Source organism: Cupressus sempervirens, chromosome 4 (assembly GCF_028749045.1).
Source record: "Cupressus sempervirens isolate cs-2001-9-10 chromosome 4, ASM2874904v1, whole genome shotgun sequence".
NCBI lineage: Eukaryota > Viridiplantae > Streptophyta > Pinopsida > Cupressales > Cupressaceae > Cupressus > Cupressus sempervirens.
The window spans coordinates 528,042,175-528,056,612 of record NC_143121.1 but is presented as its reverse complement, the minus strand read 5'-3'; positions in this window follow the sequence as shown (position 1 = coordinate 528,056,612).

Genomic DNA, 14,438 nt, shown 5'->3' with positions numbered 1-14,438 from the left:
TAGGAGCAATAAGGACTATTAGGTTCACCTTGTGAAATGATTTACAACATGCAATGAAGTATGCACTCTATTAGGAGATTTGGAAAAGGCTGTTAAGTCCACCTTGTTAGAGGATTTGGTCGATGCACCTATTAGAATGAATCAATGGTTGATCTCTAATCTGAACTCAATTTTCTGAATGCAATTCCTTTGAAATACAATGATTGCCTAGCTATGATAGATAAGACTTTTCTTTTCCTTATACTTCTTGTAGCCTTCTTAATCCACACTCATACTACTTCTTGCGTGATTCACTTTGATGCTTCTTGGATATGATAAGATGTATTACATATATATTACTCCAATAAATTACCTTCTGGAGTCATCTACAATACCTAACTCAAACAATCTTCACTAAGTTGGCTTACTAGTGTAACTCGAGTTCTGAAGACCACTCGGATGATATTCTAACACTCAACAACATTGTCAACTCAGAAAACTCTGGAATTCATTTGACATTGGTGCTTGTTCCATGTTGATCACTCTAGAGTAGCAGGAACTCGATTAGCAGTGGGTGACTCGACGAATACTGAAGAACTTGGTAGACTCGATTTATACTAAATCTTAGTCAACACTACCTTCATTTTGCTTTGTTAACACACTCCAACTCAGCCATTGATAGATTTAGTAGACACTGCAGAGCCCAGTTAACACTAAAACCTTCATCGATTACATTTATAAACTCAGTAGCAACTAATATCTGCTTCTAGAGCTTGATAGACTCTACTATGCTCAAAAAATATTGCTATCTATATATGGATCTCAGTAGCAATTGAAAACAACTAACTAAGTGTTAAGCCACTAATTGACAAATAATTTGACCATTATCTCAACATGCTCATCATGATTCTATCCCTATCAAGAGATATAATCCAAACACCAAAAACTACTTCTTGGGTACTTTGGTTGTCCACTGTATTATGTAAATAAAAAATAGCTTTAACATGTCTTTGTTGTTCTACACACACACACACACACACACACTTGTCCACATCACTAGGACACATTACAAAACATATCCTCAACCACACTTGACCTCATTATCGATACATGGTCTGTATGACCTTATTCTTAGTCGTCTACTCTGCTAGTCTTTACATAAATAATACTATGTTGACATCAATGACAAACACAATCATGAATGCAACATGTCAATCTCCCAAATATTCTTGCAATACTTAGGATAATGCCCTAAAGGAATACCTTAAACATTCATGCTAACACAACTTGTATGAGATCATGATCTATGAGGCACATTAAGCATATATGTGCAAGTCTAGTTCACAAAGGTGATTGAAGAAAGAAAAAGGAAAAGCCTTGTAGAGGAAATGATAAAGGAAAACCACTTAGATGGTTTCATGCTAAGTAAGGATGTGAAAGAAGATGCCAAGTATGTAGGCAAGATAGTGTGACTAGTGGTCTTACAGAATGGTTAGGCCGAGTTAGCAAGAGGAAGCAAGTAGAAAGATACCCATGACTACCACATCGCAAAATAGGTAGAAGTGCACACGTCCTTAAATTTATTGGTGATGATGTTGTTACATCAAGGACATACAAGAGAAATTAAGTTTAGATTCCTTACAATAGTGCAAGCCATCATGATCATAGAACATTTGTGACTTGTGTTCATACATGCTACATCTGACAAGAATGACACATGGTAGTAATAGGAAGGCAAGTTAGGTACAGGCTTGATAATTCAAAATTTGAAATTGCAGATTAGAGTTTCAAAGAAGAGCATGTGAAGACTATAAAAGATAATGTTGCTTCAAGGAAAATTTTTAGATTGCAGAGTGAATAGAGAAAGAGCCAAGAGAGTTGAGCTAAAGTGTAATCTCAAAAAGGGGTGTGAAATGAAAATTTATGAATAGAGTGTGAAGAGTGACCTTGTTAAGGAGAAGCCAATGTTTTTGATCAACATAGGTGAGGAGGTATGCAAGAGCCAGTAGTGTCAAGAATGTAAGTGATCATGTTTAAGTTACAATGCTAAGAGTGAGCAAAGAAAAGTTGTAGACAAGTCCAAAGAGCATCAAAGAGAACTATATATAAGTCAAGGGTGAGTGCACCACACCAGTGTGCAAGAAAATGGACACCATGAAAAAAAGTCAAAAGCACACATAGCACAATCAAGTTATGTGTAATTTTCGCAAAAATTCAAAATGGGACTTGGATCAGTAACAAGCCAAGAAAATAATTTTAAAAAACATCAACCCAACCATAACATGAGGATATTTTTCCCAGTAAAAATAGCTCCATCAAGTTTTTACTTACTGATAATGTGGTCACATTATGAAGAACTAAAAGAAGTGCATCTAGTTCTCGATAACCTCATTGGGTGAGAGAGATTGAAAGTGAAAGAGAGTAAGAAAGTGAGAGAGAGAGTGATGGAGAGAATGAGATAGGAAGAGGGAGGGGATAAAATGGGGAGAGAGAGAGGGGGGATAGGATGAGGAGAGAGAGGGGGGAAATTATGGAGGGATGGAGAGAGAGGGAAAGAGAAAGAGAGAGGGGATAAGATGGAGAGATAGAGAGATTCCATATATACAAGTATATTTATATATATTTAAAGATAATATATATATATATATATATATATATATATATATATATATATATTTAAAGATAATATATATATGTCATTATATATAATATTAATGGCAAGTTACAATTGACTTTATAATTTTTATAAATATAACACAATCACATTATGGCTAGTTTAGTTTTAGTCATAATGCGATCGATTTATGACCAACAAGACAACTTAGTTTTACTATGCATGTTGTAATCACATTTTGTTAAAAATAAAAGTGTGATCATGTTTAGGCTTGGTATTAGACATGTTAAACACTCCAAAGGCTTGGTTTGATGCTTTCCCTCCATTTGAATTGCTTTAGACATTTTTTCATCTTGGTAAAATGAGTATCTCTGGAATTATGACCATAATGTCACACATTTTCTTACCTCTCTAACCATATTTTTTATTTATTTTTGGACAACATTAGCATTGTGAAGTTAACTTTTATATATTAGTGTCTTGATAGCCCTCTCAGACATATGTCTACTATTTTTTTAACAACTTTTGTGCTACTTAACCAAATGGAAAATAGATTATATATTATTGTTTTGCACTTGATTCTATACAATTTTTTAAAAAAAGAAGTGTTGATTTTATATTGTTTTGATGCAAATTATGCCCACCACACAAAGAAGTACCAAAATTTCAAGATGATATCATTTCAAAAAACCATAAAAACAACTACTTGTCACAAAATTATAAAAAAATACACAACTTCTAGATCTCACTCTTACCTATCATCCTACCAAAGGGTATTGCAAAATACTAAATATAACTTTATGTTTTGTGGAGTACACAGAAACAACTATATTACATTTTTCAACAAAAAAATAGGAATAATTTTCTATGCATGTAGGGTTTGACCCTCTTAATCTCATCTATTTTTAAAAATGCTTAGTATCTTATAAACTAGATTCAAAGTACTACAATTTTCATGTGTTACACATTTCTCATTTTGACTGCATAACCCTCCAATGGCTCTTCCAAGATCAAGTTTAGCTCATTTTAGAAAAAATAAAGTGTCAACTTACACCCCATTTTGCACACCATCTTGGTGCACTTGCCCCTAAGTGTCGTAGATATTTTTCTTAGGCCATACCCTTAATTATTTTCTAATCACCATAACAAAAATCTTGTCAAGGGGGACCCTAACAGGTTCTTTGTATTAAATCCCCTAATAGGATGACACATTAACTTGCATTTAGAAGCCTTTTAACCAAACCTCTCTTAATTGGGGAAGACTCTTAGAAGTCTTATCTAAATCTCTTAACCTAGTGGCACCTAACAGTGTCTTTGTAATATTCTAACACAAATGAGCCCTTGATCGAGTACACTTTAGGAGAGTGCAAGGTTTGAAAGGATTGACTTGCACAATGTGGATTTTACCCTAGCTAGGTTTCTATGAGATAAATATTGTGTTGTGTGATGCTATATTTTTCTTTACCATTTTTTCTTAATCCTAGTTGGTTAAGTTATAGCTAGAATTACCCTATAGACTATTGCAAAGTTAGACATGTAAGAAAAGTTACAATCATCTAGGATATACTAATTCACCCCCCACCCCCAGTATATCTATCTAGGATATACTAATTCACCCCCCACCACTAGTTTATCTACTTACGTGTCAACCAAAATGTTCCTCTTTCTATATTAAACATCTACGTCAAAATCAAGTAGGAGTTTGGATTCCTAAGATGCCAGGTGAATGAAATATTTGTCTTTCTCTCAGTCAAGAGTTAGGTCCTTGCATTTCTATAGTATTTTATCTTACTGAAACCATAAAATATCCTATTTAGTAATTTATTCATCACTATTAGAGGACAAGTCAACCATTTGGGATGTGTATTATGAAATATGTTATGATGTGCACTAAGATGCATGATGAGATAATTGGTGGGAGTTCTATTGGGATTCTATTTGTCCAAGAGAAGCTAGCTCTCCCTCTCTTTGAAGTCTTTGACTTTCTTTCAATTTATTCATAAGGTCATCCATCCCTTTTCTTGCCATAGGTGATGTTGGAGAAAAAATGCCTCACATTTAGGTGAAGATGAAGACTATGAGTCAAAAAGAGACCAACTAGAGGATTGAGAACCCAAGAGTTGAGAGCATTAGAGAATGTACTGTTAGTATCTTTAGATTTCCCTCCTAGACTTATTTTATTCCTAGTTTGCACCAACATGTAAAAGACTACCAAAAGATGACTAGATAACTAGAATTTTCTTTGGTTACTTATTTGGCAAAAAAATGTACACTTGTCTAAGTGATGATGTAAAATAGATAATTACCTACTATGTAATGTCTAAGTTGAGGCTTGAATGTCTGACATGTGACACTCATGAATAAGAAAAGATAAGGGAAAGTTAGATGAAAAAAGAATGGACAAGTGATACAACTTGATGACTAAGACTTGTAGGACCCATAGACTCAGGTTTACAGATAGTCCTAACCAACTATGATAGACTAGGTGGAAAAATACAACAAAGATTGGATAGTAAAAAAAAATTTAAACATTTTATAGGACCTAAAAGAGTGTTTTAGTAGAGAGTTCAATTGTATGATAATAAATTGTAAAGAGTGTAATAAACCTCACAAAACATGATAGAACCCAAGAAGTAGAATGATTAAAAAATTGTAGGATGATAAAAGTCTAGAGGTAGAATGTTACAACTACAAAAATTGTTAGATAGAACATTGGACAAGGTACAATGGAACTAGTTTAAATCATGTGTTGTATGATAAAGTTTTGGACCATGTGCCATAAAAAGATATAGTATGTGATAAATTTGTAAATTTTTTGACCCAAACAAGCACATTTGATTTGTTGTTTTTAGTTAGTTGATAGTTTTGGATAGTTTGACAACATTTAGATTAGTTTGATAGAATAGTTTGCAGAGAGATTATTTTTGAAAAATACTCACATAAGACACAAAGATGTTTACTCACTTGTCAGAGATAGTTTATTTTCAAGTTTTAAATATAGGTGTAGATAACTAATCCTGTCAGAGATAGTTTATTTTCAAGTTTTAACTATATTTGTAGACAACTAATCCTACCAATTGTGCTAAATAGTTGAAAGAAGGGACATGGTATAACCTAGGTTTGACATTATTATTTTCCCTCATTTAGTTTCACTGGGCTTCCTATGGCTTGAGAACACAAAGAAGACAATAGTCATAGACAATCCTACAAGGGACAAAGCAACATGGTAGTACTAGATGATGATGGGGAGACTTTTCATTAATGAAATAACAAATAAGACTATCCATAGAACAGAAAATTGATTAAGAACATAGAACCTTTTCCCACAACTTATATGTATTACCCTCTAGAGGATGCCTATATTTTTTTTGTTTCCAAGGACTCAATAAAAACATGTTCAAACGTTACCCTACAATAGGGGTCAATGTCATGCCTATCTTCAAATGTCCAAGTAGACACCTATGGTGAGTTATTCTTCAAGAGAGATTATTCCTCCTCTTTGCATAAAGATTATGTCTTCATTCAAAGGTGAACCATGTAGCACCTAACTAGAAGTGTTTAGTATGTTTTTTCATTCACGCAAACCCCCAGTGGTCTCATAAATGATATTGAGGCCTCTTATTCCCACAAATTCCTAAAAGTATACACCATTGCAAGAAAGGCTAGGAATGACATCACTCGGTACAAAAAACAAAACATCCTCAAGACATGGTTCAAGTCATGAATCTAGAGGATAAAGTTAATGAGTCTTTTGAGCCTTTGAGCTCATGAAAGTATATTTTTTAGAGCGAGGTCATGAAATCACCAATGAAAAGGATGTCCTCACTTGGGTCGTTCTTGGGAGATTTTTTCCTCGAACAGGCACACCCTCTACAAGTATAAAAGAAAATGAGATTCATGAAATAGATAAAGATTATTGATATTCTTAAAATGAGAAGAGAACACTCTCCTACTAGACCACATCACTCTAGACATAGAAGATATGTTCATTCTGACTCAAACTACACTTAATATTATGATGCACTTTATGATATGACTAACTTCTTATGATTTATTTTTAATCAAGACATAATGTGTGGGTGAGACAATCAAGCAACTTGCAAAATAGATACATCAGTAGTTTATCATACTTTTTCTTTGATTATTTGAACGTATAGATCAAAATTTTAAATAGCTCTTTGACATGCAAAAGATATAAGCTAGATAGAAAAAATCTCAAAAATAGAGTAAAAGCCCTACGAAAAAAGATTGTCAATATGTTGAAAGATGCTACAAACTATTGGAAACCAAAATATGTTATGGGAAATTCAAAAAAATTCATTTCAATGTATGAAAAATACTTTATGTTATCAATATGATAAAATAAAGTTCAGAAAGATACCGTGCGAAAACACTCTTTAAGTCATGCAATCAAACTCACATAGGTAACATAAGCCTGGCATGTATACGATCAAACCCTATGAAACAGATGAAATAACTCCAGAAGTAGTATGATGAACTATGGGAAAGGTTTATTGCACCCAACAAAAAACTATATCGTATGATATGTCGTACATGTGCATCCGAACATAAAATAAAAATGCAAGATTGTAGAGCTAGAAACTAGTTCTAGCCCCATGGTGGGCATAAAAAATGTATCATAAACTTTTGATACTTTTGCAAATCATTATATTCAAATATTTGAATGAAATAAACCCTTGAAAATTGATCTTCAACTTCCTATTGATAACATGAAAAAGCCTATTTTGTTTGATGATTCTTAGATGGAGCAATGAGAAGTTTGCAACTTGGTGCACTATGAAATGGAAGATTCAAAGAGGTTGTGTGCAATAAATTTGTAAGAACTATTGTCACAAAAGTTTGTACCCTTGCCTAAAGTTTGACCTAAAGGAAACCTTGTGAAACATGGAAACAATCTCCAACTTGTGGGAGTTGAACAATGAGATTGATTCTTTGGAGAAAGCTGACTTCCTTACTATTAATGCACACCTAACTACTTCTTGAGAGGGTAGAGAGAAGGAAATGCATGAAAATCAAACTACCTACTCTAATCAAGAGAGGGGTGATACACCAAAATATTATGTTCAGTCTTGTCTTTGCCTAGAAATACACAACTCATCAATATAATCTCAAAAAACACAAATTCAATCCTTTGTTAACTCAACACCACATAAAGACCAAAGACCAATAAGATGTTATAAGGAAGGAACCTCACTCTATATCATTCAGAAGCCAAATAGATAGAATCATATAGTCAAAGAATGAAGGCAATACATCAACATAAGTTAAGAAGACATTGCACAATTGTACAATATATTAATGAAGAAAGAGGTACAATAGAGAAATACATTCATTCAAAGGCAAAACGAAATTTCAGTAGTAGAGTATGCAATACAACTGCTATAGAATCAAAGAAAAGACCGACCCTTGGAAGGGTTACAAAACTTTCTTTTATAGCTCAAGCATAACTAAGAAAAGTTCTAACAAAAGCCAAAACTCAACTATTTACATTAAGTTCATAGAGAACAATCATTGCCAATCCCAGAAAGATTTGATCAGGGTTCACTTCTATAAGCAAAAATTAGATCTTATGTGCAATTATAACCTTGAAGAGACATAAATGACAGTCATAACTGCATGGCTGGATAGAAGGATAAACCAAGGCAACAAAATAAAGAAATCTGCATTTGACAAGAATAGATAATACCAAAAGGTGGTTGCAAATGATCAAAGAATCAATTTTCTATTAAAGAAGCTACTTAGTACCATGTTTGTGAATGTCAAATCAACCAAGTTAGCAAGTCAACAGAATTTTACCATCCGCCCTCGCCATGTGGCCCAATATTATTTAAATATTCTACCACCTTGCCCAACATTCTTTCTATTAGGATGACTTGCTGATTGCCTCTGTTCATTGTTTCATGACCCATTTTCTTATTTAACTGCTTGGTCTTGCAAAACTACAACCTCCCATTTTATGTTTTATCATTTCTTCATAGCCTAATGTCTCCTCAGCTTGATAACTATCATGACTTTATGATAACTGTGAACTTGACTACAACTATTTGATGTTGACACACATCGTATGCTTGCTTTCTTGCATTCATTAAATCTTGCACATTTTTGAAAAGTGGGAATACATCAATAATAGATCTACCAAGATCTGATGTTTGCGATATAATTGAAAACCTTTTGCATAGTCAACATCCTCAACCAATCAAATGTCGCCAATTTGTCATAGCTTAGACACATCCATTTTGTGGCCCACATACTAAGTCTGGTCCCAAATGTCCACATGGAGAGCACTCACTTTCCCTCTTTCATTAAACCTTGAGCACTTTCAAAATGCAAGAAAATGTCAACCGCTAATCAAACAAGATCAAGCGACTACCGTGAACCTAAAAATCTTTTGTCATATCAGTACCTTGTACCAATTAAAGCATGCCTTTATGCCAAATCACTTTGACACCTTTCTTTTGTGGCTCATGGCTAAGTTAGGTTCCACCAAGTCCATTTTTCATCACCTCACTTCCCCAAATTCATTAAACTTTGAACACTTTAAGAATGCGTGAAAATGTCGACTGTAGATCAAACAAAATCAAACAAATTCATGAAAATATATGTTCTTCATTAGACCTGGTATATATAGCTAATATAATCATGTCACTTGGGCCCTTGGCTAACATACTTCCTTTCTCATGGCCCATAAACATGTGTGGACCCACCAACTCCACGTGGTAGTTGGTCGCTTGCCTGGTTTTGCTAAATCTCCTACACCTTTACAAAGCGGGGAAACACTAGTCATCGATCTAACAAGATCTAATGGTTGGGGAATCTACATCATTCAGAAATAAGAAAGGGGCCCATAGGGGCATGTTTCAACTACTCATATTCCTACTTTAGGTAAACTTTGCACATTTATAGAAAGCAGTAATATGCCAACTGTAGATCTATCAAGATCTAACAATTGAGAGGAATAAGTATAGGTACCCTTTAACCTTCAGATTTGGAACTTGTTGTTAGCACTTAATTGCTGCAAATTCAATTCAACCATGAACCTAACCGCATCACACAATCATGGCTTGCTAGATAGTTAAGTAACAAACTAGAGTGATAAAGCAATGAAAGTTTGTTGCATGATTGCGACTTGAAATTTTATTTGAGATGAAAATTTTTAAGACTTAGGAATATAAGGAAAAAAAAGTCAAAGTTTTATGTATCCCTATTAGGCTTGGATGGTAATTAATGAATAATTCAAAGGATGTAGACATGGTAGTCACCTTGAATTTTCATGAGATTTGGTAATAGTGAAAAAAATAATGAGGGGGAGGAAAAATGGCTAACATTTTTGGTGACTCAAATGGAATGCTTGCTTACTAAGCATGGACTAGTGGCCTTAAGCAATCCATTGGGCTATAGAGTCACACAAAATGAATCCTTCTTTGTAACAAAATACAAAACTACAATCCTTGCATCTAGCAAAAATTGAAACCTACTATTTCACAGAGAAAATAGCCTTGCTCGTGCACTTATTGGAAATAGGAAAGTACTCTATTATGTATAGAAAATCTTCAACCTTCAATAGAAGTAAGGTTTAAGGTAAATTCATTAATTGGAATTGGCAGAATATCACCATTAGGTTTGGATAACCAAAAAGCATTGGCCTCCTTACAACTTGTGATAATATACGAGCCACTCCACATAGCATCAAATTTGGAATGCCTGCCAAGTTTGGCTCTTTCTGCACCCCACTTGAGAATAAGATCTCCCTCTATGAATACCTTAGCCTTATCTTTCTTGTCAAAACTCTTTTTCACCTCTTACTAATGTGTCTCAAGTGTCTACATAGCTTGTTGTCTTTTTTCTTCTAGTTCCATTAATTCTGCCATCCTGACTGTCATAGCATTATCTTCAATTAGCTCCAATTGATAAGGTAATTCAAAAGAGGGGAACTCCACTAAAATAGGAAGTATTGCTTCCCTTCCATATACTAGCATGAAAGGTATGTTCTGAATTTCTCTCTTAGGTATAATCTTATCAGCCCAAAGAATTATCCTTGACTTTGAATGCCAACACCTCTGATTGTCCTCAATTGTCCTCTTGATAATTCTAATTAGGTTCTTGTTGGAGGACTCAGCCAAGTCATTCCCTTAAGGATAGTAATTTGAGGAAGTGCTCAAATAGATACCATGATCAACTGCCTAGGAGAAAATTTGAGTCCCAACAAAGGATTTGGCATTATTTGATACTATTTTTGAAGGAACACCCAACCTAGTAACAATTCCATCAAGGAATTCCACTGCTGAAGCCTCTATGGAATCCTTCAAGGCTATTGCTTCTATCCACCTTATAAAGTAATCTATTGCAGCTAAGATCCTCTTATGACCAAAGCTGGAAGGTGGATTGATTAGACCAATAAAATCTAGCCCCCACTAGGCAGAAGGTTGATCAAATTGAATAGAATTAAGAGGAGGAGATGCTAACCTTTGTTTTCTTGAGAAGAAAGCACACTTCTTACATTTCCTCACATATTTATGACAGTCATGGAATAGATTTGGCCAATAATAACCAGTTCTCATGACCTTCATAATTGTTTTTCTAGCTGAGAAGTGATCACCATCAAGGCCATCTTGAAACTCTTTGATCATTCTATTTGTTTGATCCTAGTTAATACATCTCAATAGGGCTCCATTGAGATCCTTCCTAAAAATAATCCCATCCACTAGGACAAAAGGAACATACTGCAATCTAAATTGTCTTCTTTTGGATCTCTCTTGTCCTTGTAGATATCCTCCTCCCAACAAGAAGGTTATCATGTAATGCATCCAATTATTTAGATTTTCATCCCCTGCTAGTTGCTCATATATCAACACCAGGGCAACCTCCTTAGTCATCTCCTGGGATGGAATCATCTGCTCACATAATTCTTTACCTCTCACAAGCTTTGTGATCTTTATGTCAACATCATATTCCATGATATTCGTGATCCATCCAACTCTTTTCTCATTGATATCTTTATTCAAAAGGAACTCCTTTGCACTTGCATGAAGAACCAGGAGTTGGACCTTGTTATGTGATAATAGATGTTTGAATTTCTTTAAAGCTCTTATGACAACAAGAACTTGTTATTCCACATAACTATATTTATCTTCATAATCCTTTAGCCCTTCACTAAAAAATGCTATAGGTTGTTCTTCATCTACGTCATTCAACTATGTTAAGACAACTGATATGCTTGAATCACCCCCAAGGGTATAGAGAATAAAATTCTTAGCAAAGTTGGGGTTGATAAGGGTAAGAGTTGATGCTATTGCTACTTTGATATCTTCAAAACTGACTCTCCCTTCCTTTGTCCAAATGAACATCATATTTTTCTTTAACATAGCTATAAGAGGTTTCACCATGGTAGCAAGATTAGGAATGAACCTTCTTCTACCAAGGAAGCTTTGAAACCCTTTCTTATGACTAGGAAGTGGGAGGGCAAGGATTATCTTTGTTCTTTCTAGATCAATGGTTAAACCATCCTTGGACACAATATCTCCCAAAAAAATTCCCTAACTAGTGGTAAACACACACTTGTTTGGATTCAAGGACACACATGCTCTCTATAGTTGATGAACACCAGCCTGAAATGACCAAAGTGGTTTGCTTCATTCTTTGAGTGGACTGTTATGTCATCAAGGTGGACTAGCTAAAACTTCTCAAGCGTACTCTTGAAAGCCATCTCCATTATTTTTTGAAAGGTAGCACTTGCATTGATTAGTCCAAAAGGCATTTTGTTGTAGGCATAAGTGCCCCATTTAGTGGTGAAGGTTGTCTTGTATCTATCAGACTCTTGGACTAACACTTGGTTGTAACTAGAAAAAAAATATAAGAAATTTTTTTTTTAGAACTACTGACCTTGGATAAGATCTTCTCCATGGAAGGGAGAGGATGGCGATTTTTGAGAGAAGCCCTATTGAGGTCCCTAAAATCCACACATAATCTGATTTCTCAACTCTGCTTCCTAAGAGGAACAAGGTTGGCTACCCAAGAGGAATGCTTAATAGGAAAAATAATATTGGCCTCTATCAACTTGGATAACTCCTTCCTCATCATAGCTTCGATCTTAGGATTGGTGGATCTTTGCTTTTATCTAACAGGCTTTGCATCATTATCTAAATATATGGTATGTTGAAACAAACTTGGGTCAAAACCCTTTAAATCATCATATGTCCATGAAAATACAACATTGAATTCTTGATATAAATGAACAAAATTTTCTTGTTCAACTTCAGAGCATACCTTTCCCAAACTAAGAACCTTTCCATCAACAATGGCAACTGGTATGTGATCATCCTTATTTGTAGCTAGGTTCAGACCCCTACTCCTTGCTTGATCATTGGGATTAAAAATGATTTCTAAGGTGATTAGACCTTTAGGCAACTTGTTGGAGTTGAGGTTCATGATATGAACACTATATTGGTCTGATTCCTATCAGAGAATTTTGCCTCACTTTGCAAAAAATTAACAATTTGCACATCAGAATCAAACACCTACCAATTAGCATGGTTATCTAAAATTGGAGGTCTTACAACCATTATGATGTATTGCTCTTTTTTGTCCTCGACATGCTTTGGCACATCATAATGAGCTCCTATTCTTATAAGTCTATCAACATGTTTGTTATCTCTTCTATGGACATCTTGGATATTAAATGCTTGGAATCCCTCAAGAAGGTCCCAAACTTTGTACTTGCATGATTTGAGAAGATTATACTTTGAATTATTTTGGCTCCTTACTTGGTTAACCACCAGCTCACTCTCTCCAAGCTCCTTTAAAGCTTTGATTCCCCTCTTTTGTGCAAGTTAGAGGCCTTGAATCAATGCTTCATATTCCACAACATTATTAGTGCAACTCAATTGGAATCTATAAGAGAAGTAAAACTTCTCCAAACTAGGGGAGACTAACTTCACACCAGCCCCTGAGCCATTCTTGTTTCTTGAACCACCAAGGAACATGCTCCATATTCCATCAATGTCCTCCTTTTCTTTCATGACACTAGGAATAGGAGTATCTTTCTCCAATATATAATATATTCCAAGGCCTATCTCTAAAGCTTCTTGTGCTAGATCAAACTGAAATTTAGTGGCTCATTCATCCAAAAAATAACCAGGCACCTCTGTTAGGAAAGTAGCAAGTTCATGGGTCATGCCATCGTCATCCATCTCATGAATTGTACAATTCATGTTCAAAAAACTAGGTGTATAAGTCTCTATGTGATTAAGGGTCAGATGTTCTACCCTTAAAGAAGCTCTTGTCCCATATCTTGTCCTAAAGAACATATAGGACCAATCTGCTACAATATGACCACCTATCTATGTAGTGAAATCTCTAGAAAGATAGATGGCAAAATGTGGCTCAACCTTAGCTACTGATACGTCATGAGTGACAATACAACTAGGGAATGTATGAAATGCCATTTCTACATTTTTAAGGATCCCTGGAATTTTAACAAAGCTACCATCCAACTAGAGAACATTTCTAACCATTGGCTCATACTTATTATCAAGGAGGTTAGATACATTTTGACATCATATAACTACTAGCTCTCGAATCAATCATGCAATTATGGACTAGTTTGTCCCCTATAATCAAAGAGACATAAAAAGGAGGAGGCACATTTTTCTTACTTGTATCTCCTTTTGTTGGCTACACCAAACTTGTTGCATTACCTAAGGTGGTTGATCGATTTGACACCCTGATGCTCTCTAACTCTTGTTCTAGTAGCTCCTTCTGTGATGGCATAGTGGCAACAACATCCCACATGGAGATATTAATCATAGTCTTTTTTATTTGATCCACC